The following is a 16,151-nucleotide window of genomic DNA, read 5'->3' as shown; positions in this document are numbered from 1 at the left end:
TACAACAACAATTTCAGCCATGCTTTATGCAAGTAATAAACTCATAAAAATGTATTTAATGAAATAAAGTACAGTACAGTGATAACAACAAACACAAACTCCATACTTTGGGATGTTTGAATCAGAGTATGTTTGAGTATGACAGCTATCACTAAATGAGGAAATTCATTAGCCTGATACCAGTATTTCTTCAAGTGCATCCCTATATTAAGTAAGCAAATTGGACTTAAATAATAATAATAAACCCCCAGTGTTGCCGAAGCTATTGCTAAAACTGTAGCTTGTCAAGCTACTCATAATTTAATACAGTTCAAAACAGTTAAATGTAATCTGATCATATAATTTAATATCATGAATACAGAATTTTTCTTTTCACGTAACGTAATTGTTTATGAGTAATTAGTCTTCTTTTTTTGGCAAAGAGGATTTCAATAACAGTAACTGCATTAAACAGATGCTGCTCCTATATGACAGTCATATATTTATGACAGTGTGAACAGCACAATATTTTTGATTCAGATTTGGGATACCTTCATACGTTGTCCTCAATCAGATTCAGGTCTGATGTTTGCAACGAGACCTGAGTCAGAATCTGAGTCTTGAATCATTCAAGAACAACATTCGTCATAATTCTGTGCTGATGGGAGTCACTGCAATGATTTTACATACATTTTATTCACTGGCTTTCGCGGCACATCAGCTTATAAATGAATGCACAAACGCTTACTTATGTGTGCTTCATGCCGTATTGTTATCATTCATTTGCGCATATGGGTCAGTTCACGATCGTCACTCTTTCAGACTGGAATCTGATATTGGCCATATTAAAAAAAAAAAAAAAAAGACAATGTGAACAGTCAAACAAAAAATCGTATCTGAGCGTTAAATGGTAATAGATCACTAACGCTTGCAGTGTGAACACAGCCCATTTTAATTAACCTAAAACTCAGAACTGAGTGAAAGTGAATCAGACCTGCAACCAGCAGAATGGGGTGTTTTTCCGGGTGCAGCTCCATCTGTCTGGCAATCCAAGGCCCATCAAAGTGTGCGTACCACCATCCTTTCTTGTTGTTATATTGTTCTCCTGGTCGGATGAAGGGAATGCGAAAGAAGCGCTGCTGTCTGTTCATGGCGATCTCTTGCTGCCGGGGCAGGACAGGCACAACTGGGTTCTGCTGGGCTGGAGGAGGACAATGGGATGACAACAACAGCATTAATAGTGTGTGTAAATAGCGTTACAAAAAACATCTCCAGATTCTAAAGTTTAGTGCCAACCAGCCACAGCAAAATTTATATTATTCAGCTATTAAAGAAACCAAAAGTATCACAATTTCCACAATAATTTTAAGAAGCACAACTGTTTTCAACATTTTTAAGGATCATGTGACACTAAAGACTGGAGAAATGATGCTGAAAATTCAGCTTTGTTCACAGCAATAAATGACATTTTAACAGATATTCACAAAGAAAACATTTATTTTCAATTGTAATAATATTTCACAATATTACTGTTTTTACTGTATTTGTGGTCAAGTAAATCTAGCTTTGGTAAGCATAAGATTCTTTTTTCAAAAACATTAAATATATATTTAAAATAGTTAGGGAAGCAGCAGGGAAAGGGATATTTTGTTTATTGTAAATATTGTTTTCTATTGGCTTTGTTAAGTGAGTGAGTTAGGCTAAATATTGGATATTTTTCTCTTTGTATTTTTTTATTAAGTCCTTTAGTTCTGTTTTGGGGAGTTAGTCAGCTGTTGGTTTATTTTTTGGCCTTACTCACCTATGAAGCCTTGGCTTCCAATTATGTCAACTGTTCAAAAAAAACCCCACACAAAAATTATTTCTGCCTACAGTATCTCATTTGCATTTCATCCTAACTCTAGATCCAGCCGATCTCTGTTTTTAAAGGAGATCTCCAGTGGGATTTTTCTTACCATATTCTGTGACGGCTTTTGGTGCTCTCTGCTCATCCTGAGTGTTGCGTTTCTTGTTCTTTGACTTCCACGCGTGATAGACCTTCAGTCTGCGGTGAAACTCCTCACGACACGCAGCTAACAACTCGATATCTAGACGGATATTGTAAAAAGTAAGTTGGAAACTGAAACAAAACAAACATTCACATTTTTACCCATCAATACAGAATTAAGTTCATTTTAAGCAGATAATGTGTAAGCAACAAAAGACAAACAGATTACATGATGTTTCTGGTTCATAAGCATAAAAAATAATGTGGAAATCAAAAAAAGTTTACATTTAAGTTTAACATTTAAAACAAAAGGTCAAATCTAAAATGGAAACTTCAGATTTTAAGAATGCAAAGCAAATTTGTGACATTGGGTTTGTGACTGAGCTTTTTCAGATGGTCAGTTTGTCTTTCGTATGCTGAAGCTTATTTTTTGAAACTTCAAGTAACAGATCACATGATCATCAGGATTTGTCTGTGCCAGCTGGAGTCCAAAAGTACAATTTGTTATGCTGAAAAATATATTGTAAAGAAAATATCTGCAATTTCATGCGTGGTTTGGACACTTGGACTGCTGTATACTGTTATAAACATAAGTAAAAAAGCAAACAAACATAAAACACAAATCTATTTCATATTCATATGCAGTCATGAAAACAACTGTCTTACCACAGGATGTATTGATGGTGTCCCGTAATTCAGCATATTTCCACTTGCTGAGTTCATATTTCTTCACATCAGCTTGAGCACTTGTGGCAGTCACCTGTGGAGCTCTGAACCCACAAAAAACAAATAAACATACAGTTACACAACAGATACAATTTCCTACTGATCTGGCTCTTTTTGGACTCTTGCTCATTTGAGAAGCTGCCTCAAGGATCTCAACTTACCAATTAAAATGTAAAAAGACAGATTTACACTACATACAATTAATCAAATTTACAAAACCCCTTCATTTTCAAACCTAAATCAAACACATGCTAATAAGCAATATTATTTAAATATTGCTACAAAAATGTCACAGATGGTATCAGATCTGTCAAAGAAAATAAAGGTTTACACAACAGCAATAAAAGGGAAATCAATTTAAGAGAAAAAAGACAAATCAGCATTTAATAAATTACAAGGAAAGAACATTAATTCACAGACAGAACAAGTAACTCTGGATTCATTATGATTTACAAAATATTGTGTGAAATTACTGAAATATTTTGATTGGATGCAGTTTCAGACTTCAACAAGGTCATTTTGTTTTCATTTCAGTGGATAATGTTTTGATTTTTGGTTGTGTATATCTGTAGCGCCAACAACAAACCCTTCTACCCACCGAGCCAGAAGATCAGACATTTCCTTGGCCATTTCCTCCCTAAAGAACATGATTATTGGACCATGGTACATGTTAGTATATGACGTCATCAGTAAACTGCTCACAGGATTTTCCATTTGTGCATTTGACTAAATAGGATCCAATAAACTGGCACATAGTTACTGTTTTGGTGTAAATATGTCAGAATGTCATGATTCTGGTGATTGTCTGCTGAGACTGCAATGACTTTGATTTCGACCTATGATTTTAAACACTCGACATGGTGCTTAATGGAAAAAGTTTACAAAAAGCTGCTTTTAAACTAAACTAGAAATGATCAGTAAAGAATAAAGATTTAAATTGGAGACTGTAAAAAATGTAACCTACATGGTCAAGCTCTTGAGTTTTTGTGGTGGTGGTGGTGCAGCACTGTAAAAACAGACAGGAAGAGCATTAAATAGAGTGACGGAGAAACGAATCAAAGTCTCCGCCGGTAATTAAACAAAATCCCACCACCATTAATGCTTTCTAAGAATGTTCCAGGTTCAAGAAAAAGGAAATCAAATTATGCTTGACCTTTTGATATATTCAAGCTTATTATGCTATAAAAATAAATGGTAACACTTTACAATAAGGTTCATTAGTTAACAACATTATTTAATATGAACTAAAAATGAACAACACTTCTATAGCATTTATTCATCTTAGTTAATGTTAATTTCAGCATTTACTAATGCATTATTAAAATCAAAATCTGTGTTTGTTAATATTAGGTAATCTACTGTGAACTAGCATGAACAAACTGTTAACAAATGACACCTTATTGTAAAAGGGTTACCAAATAAATAATGTGCTATAAAAAAAAAAAAAAGAAAAAGAAAACACACACACAAAAAAACTTATGCTTAATATTTTAATACATTTTCTTTGATGAATGCACTATTCAAAAGAATAGCATTTATTTGAAATGCAAGTCTTTTGAAACATAACTGTCTTTATGGTAACTTTTGATCAATTTCTTTAGTAAAGATTTTTATTATTTGAGCAAAACTTGTTATCTGGTTGCATTGTATATGTGGTTTTAAGTTAAACTTGCATTGAACCCAGCACATTCCTTTAAGCTGCAGCTGTATGATTGACTGTTTGCATGACAAGAAACACTCTAACATATGAATGCATGTGTAATGGTACATGTATTGTAATTCATTTGTACTAGGTCTGTCAAATAAAATTTTGAATATTTGTCGAATTTAAAATAAAAATCCATTTTTTTAGGTGTGCATAAGGCAGCCATATCAATGGCAAGCAAGATGCGATGACGATGCAAGTGTCATTGCATTTGAATGTTTTAGCCTATCCAGTAGATACCCACGAGATAGACAGTAACCCACTAGATTCGGCGCTGCTGGTTGTTCATTCAAAATACTGCGGGAAAGCAGAACATCAGTGCGGAGAACATCTTTTTTATGGCAAAACTGAAACCAAGCCGTTCACACTGAACACATATTTATCGCATTTTCTTGAAGGGCATCTATTACTGTTGCACTCGTGTCTCGCGCAAGAGAGTCGCATGTTTAGAAAGCCATGTAAAAGTTCGACTTTTACAAACATGTCTTAAAACTTTTTGGCGTTTTTTTCCCTCATCCCAATGCATCTCATATTTTGAAATATAAAAAGTACTCTGTTATTGGTTTTCGGTCCTTTGTATTAAACTACACATATGATAAGATGCTGTTTTGTTCCTAATTGTTAAAGCAACTTAATTAATTACATTTGGTTTATAAACATTATTTTAAATATTATGCGCTTTTTTCAAAAATAGTTGTGTTCTTTTATTGCTTTAATCAGTGCTGCACGATAAATCGCATGATATGATCATGCCCATCTGGTCAGTAAAGCTGCTTCTGTGATTAGTAGTAAATCTCCATCATGTGCTTTCAGATGGAGCAGCATTTACTACACAGAGCCGTAGTTCACTGACAAGCTACCCAATATCACGTTAATTATTGCAGATGAATCGCCTTTGATTATGAACGCGACATTGCGTAGCTTGTTGATGAACTACGGGTCTGTGTAGTTAATGCCGCTCCATTTAAAAGTACGTGATGGAGATTTACTACTAATCACAGAACCGGCTTTACTGACAAGATGCGCATGATCATCGCACATGATTTGTCGTGCAGCCCTAGCTTTAATAAACATGCATTAGTAATATTTTGCTTGATGCGTCCTCTAGTGGCATCAAGAGAGAAGCCAAAAGCTTTTTCCCCCTAACTGTGATTATGACTTTTAAATTTGATTATAATTTGAATATTGATAATATTTAAGTGCAAAATTTTGTTTTTTAGCCATTTTGACTGCTCTAATTTGTACAATGCATTTTTTTTCCTCAGCCCACTGGGTAAACACCTGAGGCAGATGATACACGGGGCAACTTTTTAAGCAATGTTGCCGGGCAAATTTAGTTAATGTTGCCTTCAGCAGGAAAACCAGGTGAGACACAGGGCCCACGACCAATCTAAAGTATCCAGATGGAAATTTGTTACCCATTCTCAGTGGGAAAGTGCGCAAACAACCCCCGTGTATCGTCAGCCTGAAGGTATGCCATTTGCTTGGCAGCTGGCAGCGGCGTTCAGAGGGATGCAAATACCTGCGAGGTCCAGCTTCCACGGGCGTCTCCTCTGGGATGAGTTCAGCCTCGCTCTGAGCGATCCGCAGGGCCAGCTCTCGGTCTCGCCGCTCTTGCTCCAGCATGGCCTGTCGAGCCGTATCCTGCTCCCGTTCCGCCTGCAGCTGCAGCTCCATCTCCTCCTAAAACAGGCCAGCAGAGACACTCGTCACATATCAATCAGCTGCTACCAACACAAAAAACGCAAGCAAGCACTTATGTTTTCAAACAGCTGTTATAATTGACCCTTTTCACAAGACTGTGTTTAACGGTCATCAGCATCGTAAAAAAAATGATGTACATTGATAAAACTATATTTCGTATTACATTACCGTTACATCAAAACTAGTTAACACTAAAGCAAGGGTGTTTCTAATGCAGCATCTATGGGAGGGACAGTAAATTTGACATCGTTCTCTCTTCTGACTGCCGTTATCAGTCTCTCTCAGTTTATTTCCTTTTTTGAAAGTCGTGGAAACACTATCGTGGAGTTTTTCTTTTGCTATTTGAGCAAATGGGAATGTAAAAAATATATATTTGTGGTACTCTCCCATTCACTGCTCTCAAAGTTAACCCAACAGTGACCACTTCTGCTGCTGAGAAACCCGGAAATGTAATAAAGGTCTATACGTATTATAAGGAAACAACGTCTATCTTCTTCTCACAGGTGCAAAAACATTTATTTATTTTTTTCTCCAAAATACACAGCTGTTAAGAAACATGCCTGGCCAGGAAATACTCACCTATCACCATTCTTGACTAAAGGTTAATTTTAGACCCTGCTAAGGGATGAACATGAAGGGAAAATGCAAAAGAATTAATGTGACGTATAAAGCTGAGGTCACCTGCAGTCTCCTCTCCTCCTCCTCTCGTTTCTTGCGCTCTTCTTCTTCCTGTTTCCTCTTCAACTCCATCTCGGCTTTCCTAAAACAGACAGACACACAGAAGCATCAGCAGAGCTGGGGACAATAACGTCAGAATTAGTTACAGATCTTTTCTTCCACATTGTGCTGTATATCTAAGTGAAATGAGTTATCAGAAAAGAAAAATCTCAGAGATTAAGCAGACAAAATGACTGAAGAAGTCTGGCATGTGTCACCAGAGAGAAGCCTGACATTTCTCCCAGAGAACTGAGTTATGATATTTTCATTATAGACCATATGAATAATAAGATCTATAATATGTATATATAACATTTTTAATATTCACAAAATTATCAAAAATATGCATTTAGAATGTCAGGTGTATGTTAGGTATTTTCCATGATTTATTAGTGAAAGTGAAAGTCGTGATGGACATCAGGTGGCTATTGTAAGAGTCATATATACTTTTGATGGTGCTTTGTGGTCCTCATCCACTTTTATTATATAGAAAATACTGGCTGGTATATGATTAACAAAAATTCCACCTTATCTTAAAAGTAATCTGGGTTAGGAACGACATGATTTCTGTCATTTGTTAATCCGGATGTCTACTCACAGGCGTCTATCCTCTTCCTCTTGTTTGCGCTTCTGCTCCTCTTCATCACGCCTCTTCCTCTCTCTCTCCATTTCCTCTTGGATTCTTCTCAGACGCTCCATCTCCTCCTCCTCCTGCTTCTTCTTCTGCATGGTGCTGAGCAGCTCCTGCGAGCGTGTGACCAGAGCCTGGTGCTCATGGTCGATGTCCATCCGGCTCATTACAGTGCTCTAGAGAGAGAGGATACATACAGGACATGGCTCTTCATCTACAGCTCTTGTAGGTTAAATGAGGAATATGACAGGACTTTTCCTTTCTCTCTGATACACACCTTTATCTTGAATATGTGAGCGTTGATGGAGGAATCGAGTTCCTGCATGTGTTTGCTCATCTCCTGTTTTCCCTCCTTTAGTCCAGACACCACCTCATTCAGCTTCTCCATCCTCTTCTTCAGGTTACGTGCCTTCACCAGCCCATCGATCCTAACACACAAACATCAATGCTTTTCACTCCTGCTCGACTATTCCTGAGCTTTCAGCAGTTTTACACGCAGCATCTGTGATGTGCTGATGATTACCACAGAAATTTTTTGAAAGACATTGTTTTACTCATCAAGGGCTGCATTTATTTGAATCGACTGAATACAGTAAAAAACTGATTTGCTGTTCTGAAAACTTTTCGCTATTATCATCAATGTTGAAAACATTTGTGCTGCTCAATAATTTTACGCAGAAACTGTGATGAATTCTTTGATGAATAGCATGTTTAAAAGAACACATTTGTGTGAAATATAAATCTTTTGCAATACCATAAATGTCTTTATTGACTTACATGTGTTAATGTAATTAAAGTGGGGGCAAAGAAAATGTTACGGTTTCTTTCTGAACTTGTCATTTAAAATACTGAACTGTACAGAGAAAGGGTAAGCGAGTCTAATACCAACATGTTTAAGTGTTATAGGTATAACAGCTAGATATTTGCATGTTTATTTAAAAGTTGCCTGCTAGACTTATAGTAAATGTAATGCAGGAGCTAAAATGATCTCTTGCAGTAACTGACAGCATGTCACTAAGAAACATTGACGAGAGGAAGTGCTGCCCACCGGGGTTTGTGTTTCCTCTTGCACAGCCACATGCGAACTGTCTTCTGCATCTGGATACACGCTTTGGCTCGGTACAGCATCTTGTTTTTCACTGACAGAGCAAGAAAACAACATTAAACAACTCAAACTGAGGGTACAGATTATTATTTTAGCCCTTTGTTTATTCATTTCTGTAATTATTTACTGCTTTACTTATTCTTATGTTTACTTCTGTATTTATTCTTTGATTTATTTGTATCCATATTGCTTTATTTCTAGGCAAAATATATACAGAATACAAGAGATCTCCTTCAATAGTGTTTACAAAGCATCCCAAGATGCATCTATTGATGTCTATGTAAGTCTAAAGACTGAATCTAAACAAAGTGTGGACCAATGGTTAATTTTTCCCCTACTTAACTTCTGCAGAACTGGATCTCCTCTTTATGTGTACATAAACTTCAGGACCTAATTAATCAGTTAGTTACGTACGTTTAATGACGGACAGGGCGCACCACTGCACCTTCTTCCAGCGGCTGCAGATGAGCCATTTATTGACACGTTTCACCAGCTCGGCCAGATGATCTGGATCTGACTTCATGATCTGATCGAACTCCGCAAACTGACAACATCAAATCAGTCAATAAACTGCATGAATGTATGGTCACAATCAGGAAAAGGATACGCGAATGAACAAGATTTCCATCACATAAAAATATACTAGGATGAATTTGATCAGAATTAACAGATGGGCTGTTCATATTTCATTGCAAAAAAAATAAAAAGGAACATTGTGATATTATTAGGACCATTCATATTTTTTCACTGAGAAATTTTCTTTAAAATTATACTTTACACCATGATATTACACTTTTCTTTATCCAAAAATAGTTTCTTACTTTTTTTATTTGATTCTGGGGTAAAATATGACCTGCACATTTTTCTGCATGAGGCACAGTTAGAAAAATAAAATAAAATAAAATAAAATAAAATAAAATATATGACCTGCACATTTTTCTGCATGAGGCACAGTTAGAAAAATAAAATAAAATAAAATAAACCAGGTCTGAAGAAAACTTTTGTCAAACCAAATTTATAATCATTTTCATTCAGGCCGAGAGCTTTGAACAAAGCCTGTTGAGGAGAGGAAAAAAGTCTTAAATCCTTTTTTTTTTTAATAATATTACTTGTTATAACACTCGGTAGTAAACTGTCCCAGCACACACAACAGACATCATCCAGCACATGTATTTACACACTGACTGTATGTAACACGCACCTTGCAGAAGAGCCGCGGGTCGAGCCGTGTCAGTTTGGCGGGCATGTACTGCTTGTACATGTTGTAGAGCTCGTGGAACGGCGCTCGAGAGGGGAAGCCGCCCTGCATCAGATCCAGTACTGACACCATCCCTGAGCACACACACACAGACACACAGTCAGAGAGCACACATGCCAATGAGAATATCAGTAGAGCCAAGAAAGCTTGCAAATTCTGACTGGGATGATAGCTAACACTCTGTCCCTTGACACTTCAATAAACAATCTTGAGGAATTTTTACTCTGCAAAGCTGACATCTGAAATAATAGTCTAAAATATCAAATAAAAATAAATAAATTAAAAAGTAGAATAGTTTATAGATTATTTAGACAAAATCTTTCAAAGAAAGTTTGCAAAAAATCACCTCAGTGTTATTCAGACACCCAAACTGAGTATAAACTGAGAAGTTTGGTGAAGATGAAAAAAAGTATGGAGAAATTCTGACAGCTTGTAAATGAATGTGAATGAATGAGATCTTCATAACAAGATGAAAAAAAGTATGGAGAAATTATTGCTTATTTTTATTGTATGTGATTTGTTGTTATTTTTTTTACAGTGTGGGGGGGTATATAATGCAATGCATATAATGCATTATTAATAAATAAACTTTCCTCAAAACTGACAAAAAATTTTTTACAAAAAGAATGCATGGATAGTCAAGTGAACCTAAGTTGCTTCACTTTGATATATTACTAGGAATGGAATTGTTTTATGTTTACTTCTGTATCAAAATCAGTACAGATTTCTCAGCAAAAAGACATGTGAACCATAATGAGAAAGGGTTTTTACAATTATACTAAAAGGATAAGTTATCAATCAGATGACCAAAGGCATCATAGTTGATGCATGAGCTTCCCTCCCTCACCATAACATAATAAATGTCCCATTAAAAACTTCAATTTTATACGAGGTCATAAAAGCTTCACTCATAATAAATAGCTATTGAAATGCTGTCTAAAATGGTTTTAGCTGGATTTTCACACCACACCTCAGGACACGTCTATCAAAATCCTGCACTGTGTGTGTGTGTGTGTGTGTGTGTGTGTGTGTGTGTTAACCTGAGCACTGTAGTTGAGACAGAATCTGAGCGCCCTCAAACTGATGGCTGACCATCTTCAGATTGGGCTTCACACAGCGGACAAAACTTGAACCCTGAAACACAAAAAACATGTCATTGCTTTCAGCGCAGGTATGCAGTAACATTTAGCATTAACAAAAATCAAAGTAGGGCTTGATGACTCACAGTACTGTGAAGCTTTTCCAGAAGAATATTCAGTTGCGTCTGTGAGAAAATAAATAAATAAAATAAAATAAACAACAACACCTGGGTATCAAATGTAAAACCTTTTATGCGTGTCCAAACCGCATTAAAGTGCCCCTATTATGAATTTTTGAAAATTAGCTTTCATGCAGTGAATGAAAACATCCTGCAAAGTTTTAAATCTGAAAGTGTACTGCGTATAAAGTTATTATATAAAGAAAGAGTCGACTCTGAATCACTGAAACCAGTCCTTCATGTTGACGTCAACATGAAACATTAGCATATTGCCCGCCAATTGTTGGTCTTTTCATGTTGGTCTGAATGAAAATGCAAAGTTCATTCTTTGTCACTAGATGCCACTTTTGGAGCCATTAAATTATCGGTTTCCTCTATAACGCTGTACACAAATCAGTGTGGTGATGCTTGTCAATTCTCTGTACTGAATGTGCTAAATAATGATCTTTCTGTTCGGACAGGGCAGCCCAGAGAGAGGAGTTTATGGTGAACTAAATGCCAGATAAAATTTAATTTGTAATCAAAATAGAATATGCACACTTCCATCTATATCATAAACACTATGAAGCAAACACAATCATAAATTATAAATAGTAGATCACAAGCAATTGATTATACACAGCAATAGCTACTCATTGATTGTGAACTGCTCTGAAACCGCTAAATTGCGCAACAGCGCCACATTTTGACTTTGAATGTGCAGTGCACATGTTCCTTTAATTAAATAACAGTCTTCTGAAGCTTAATAATCACATTAGGCTGTATCACAAGTCCTGTTTTTCTGCCTCCAAGACTTCATAAATGGGAAGGAAGGCCTATGTTATACCATGTAAGATATGTTTTTTATTTTTTTTTTTGTTACTGTATTAATAATTGTTGGTTATTCCCCTTGTTTTTCCTTTTGAGTAATGTTTTTTTTATACTTTTTTTGGATTTGTTGCCTACACTTTTTTGAGCCTCAGTTTTGCCGGCCTTCTGCTTGGTGTCGTATTTGGAGTGGTTGGAGTTCTCGAAAGCAGGCTGTCCGATGAATTTATCCTTGGACTCGCTCACCAGACTCGCCAAGGACATGTGAAGAGCATCGTTATTCTTCTCCACAAACCGAGTCTGAAAGAGAGTGGGAAAAATGTCTACATCACATAAAACTAAACTTTAAATTGCTTCTGTAGAAAGCAGATGAATTTAAGGTTTGGTTTAAAATGCAGTAATCAGACTCAGTTCACTCCACAAGCTGCTACTGACTCACTGGCCAGGCTGATAGCTGGGCATGTTGAGATTATATTAACTGAACCGTTAACGCCCCCTGGTGTCTGATCCATAATATACCAACAGCCATGTCAATGGACACTTCAAAATTTGTTTTTCATTATGGTTTTCAATCACCTGTTTCATTATGGAAAGGGTTATTATAGCTGTTTTTGTTTTTATTTATTTATTTATTTATTTATTTATTTATTATTTTTCCATTTCAGTTTAGTTTCGTTTAGTTATCTTTTATTTATGGTTTTTTTTTTTTTTATTGTTTTTTCAATCAGTAATCAGTTTTAGTATACAAAGATAAAGCAGAAATTGTGGTATCAACAGAATATTGTGGTTTTTTATGTTTATAAATATTTTTTTATCATTCTTTAATATTTTAATGGATTCTTTGAAGTTTAATGGTCTGGGATAAGTGGCTGTAATATGGAATAAATGCTGTAATAGGAAATTTGAATTTATATGAGCTCAGTATATCTGCCACGTTTTGATTCTTGAGCATTTTTAACAAAAAAAACCCAAAAACTGCACTGACCGAAATAGGCATCTATATCATTCCTGGATAAAAAATTGCAACCACTGAATAAAAAATAATAAAAAAAAGATTATTGCGACTTTTTAATCTCACAATTGTGAGTTTATATCTCGCAATACTGACTTTATTTCTCGCAATTGTGTTTATATATCACAATTCTGAGTTTATTTCTCACAGTTGTGAGTTTATAGCTCGCAATTCTGAGTTTTTATTTGTGACTCTTTTAGGGTAATTTAGAATGTTTCCATTAAATTCATCAGTCAAAACAAACACTGAAGATCTGAAAATGCCTTGTTTTCTCCCTAAATGGAGTGTGTGTGTGTACCGTTTCGTAGCAGACTGCTCCAGCAAAGTGTCTAATGATGAAGCCCTCATCGTCTCTGACGTTCCTGTGCACTGTGAGCTTGGACTTCCTGGGAACCTGCGGGATGGTGAAAGATTTGAAGAATGAAGCTACTTAACTAGAGTGTGATGTAGAGTGTGACTCACAGTCAGGCGGAAATGGTCCTTGTGTTTGCTGTGGACGGTGTCAGTGAAGTGCTGGTCGCTGGGTTGAGGTAGCCGGTTCTCTTCATCCAAGATATCCAAGATGCCAACTAACTTCGCCTCCACCAAGTCTGAACAGGAGAAGATGCAAAGGCAGATTCATTCAATCATCAAGCTGCCAGAAGTTTCTGCATTCAGATTTATTTTGGTGTATAGAAGGGTGCAGATATAATTTTTGTACCCTATATGAGATTTTATTTTTTTTTATGTTGTATGTGTTTTATGATAAGTGTAATTTTGTAGTGTTTATTGTCAACGTAATGGACCTCATTGTGATTATGAACTTATTTTTGATAATTTTCCTGCTGATGTTATCTTTGATAAAATTACAGACATAATATCAGTCGGGTTCATGCCTTACAATGGCCAATTTCGAGTCAACAGCCTAACAAAGACAGGCTTTTTTTTTTTTTACTATTATTTCAGCACCAAAACATCTGTTTTAGATGAACTTGTCCTTGCAAAAAATGTTGATTAACAGCAAAACACAGTAGAGCGAATTTGCCATAAAACAAAAAATACTTGTAAAGAATGAAGAATTTCAAGGAAAGTTTATTTATTTATTTATTTATTTATTTTATTTTGCTTTACTAAATGGCTATGGAAGCCTGTTTCCACCACTAAAAAAATAAATAAGGTAACTGCAACTTTATATCATGCAATTCTAACTTTATAACAAGCAATTGTTGATATAATCTCACAACTGTGAAAAAAATATTAATTGGTGTAAACTGGCTTCCATAAATGGCTATACTGTATATGTGTTGAATTTGATTCTGCATTATCTATTTCATGGTGTTTTTGTGTGTTGTTTAATTTGAAGAACAATATAATTGAACTGTTGATTCCTACTGTATGTTGAAAAATGAGTTGGTATACACATTTTGAAAATACTGCATCTGAATATGCTTGAGGAAAGAAATCCTAACTATTATTTAAAAAAACAAAAACAAAAACAATTGTGTTGCTTCATATTTTGTGGAAACACATTTTCTCAATAGAAAGGTAAATAGAACAGCATTTATTTGAAAACGAAATCTTTTGTAATATAAATGTTTATTTAGTGTGTTTACTGTAGCAATGGCAAAGACATCTGAAAAGGGTGAGTAGAGTAGTGAATTGTTGATGTGTGTTATGCATCTGAAGGTTTAGTTTATTTGCTGATGTACACGCACACACACACACACACACACACACACACACACACACACACACACACACACACACACACGTCAGATACACACACACACACTTTGAGAAATGCGCTCTGAAGAACTGCTGGAGTTTCTCATTACAGTAGTTAATGCAGAACTGCTCAAAACTGTTGTGCTCAAAATACTCTGAGGAAAAGGAAGACAAAAATGAGAGTTTTGTAAAGTCAGGGTTTGGTTGGTTGAATGACCAGCTACATGACATTTACGTCTTAGGGGACTCCAAAAAGTGTGTGGGAAAGTGTATTAATGAGCATAGATGGTCTTGTACCAAAGCCAGCGATGTCCAGCACACCGATGAAGTGAGCAGATGAGTCGAAGGGGAAGCACTGGTTGATCCTGGTGACCACGTGATCGAAGAGACGGCTGTAGATGGCTTTAGCCAGAGCATCACGAGCACTGCTGGCCTGCTCCACCTTCAGAGGAACCCTACAGAACACAAGCAGCTGAATGGCTATCCACTGGACTCTCAGTTCAGCTGAAGGCGAGGCACTTACTTGATGGCGGTGCCTTTAGCGCCCCCTGCAGTGGTGTGCATGACTCTGGTGGTCAGACTGACCCTCAGATCTTCCTCATCCAGACCCAACAGCTCCGCACAGAACTCTAACGGCTTACCACACGTCTTCTTCAAGACACAGCCACCTGAACACGTCAGTAAATATGAACATTTACATGTTATTTTTCTTCTTCATTTTCATCAACATGTGGTATATATCTAAACTAATGGCTAATGTGAACTTATGCTTATAGTGAGGGAAATGTTACAGGATTTACGCTCAGCGCCGAGTAATGGCTTTATTATATTTTAAGCTTATATGTATGTAAAAGCATATGTTTATTTCTTTCTAAAATCATTCTCAACCTACCACACAAATTTAATTTCAATCATGATAGCGACTTTTTATTGACGTGCAGTTTTATATTTACATAGTAATGTTGCATTCAATAAATCAAACCCTTAAAGATATGTTTTTGTATTATAAAAAAACATAATGTATTATTTAGTCCCTTTATTAAACTACTGTTGTGTGAAGAGTTGAGATGTCCTCTTAAAGTAGGAAATTTCAGGTTTTACTATCACTGTGGAAACATTTGGTAACACCAGTGTTATTTAATAATAATTTGTGTCATTTATATACTACTATAGTACATATATTGACAGTATTGTCAATAAGCTATCAATTTCATATTTTCAGCTTTCATTTTTAATTATTTGTAATGTCATGTGCTTTTTTGTCATTTTTATTAGTTTTTTATATTAATATTTAGCTTATTTTAAGTACTTTAGTACTTCAAAATTTGATGTTTATTTTAAATTTTGAATTGGAAATGTTGCTTTGGTTAATTAATTTGATTTTTTTTTTTGATTTTTTTTTAGTTTTTGTTTTTTTTTTTCTTTTTATTTAAATTAACAAAAAATATATATTTTAGTTTTAGATATCACTAATCCACATCTAGCTTGTGCTTTTATGTATAATTAACGTCAAATTTTTAAAATATAATCACATCAGCATATTTTGTCTAACTGATAA

The 16,151-nt window shown here is 35.5% G+C and overlaps 1 pseudogene; it reads right to left on the bottom strand.

Moving 5' to 3' along the window:
• Window positions 1-16,151, bottom strand: part of LOC109051513 — a 68,110-nt pseudogene that overhangs the window by 4,139 nt on the left and 47,820 nt on the right.

Source organism: Cyprinus carpio, chromosome B20, assembly GCF_018340385.1.
Source record: "Cyprinus carpio isolate SPL01 chromosome B20, ASM1834038v1, whole genome shotgun sequence".
NCBI classification, from domain to species: domain Eukaryota; kingdom Metazoa; phylum Chordata; class Actinopteri; order Cypriniformes; family Cyprinidae; genus Cyprinus; species Cyprinus carpio.
This window is presented reverse-complemented; position numbering and strand designations above follow the sequence as displayed.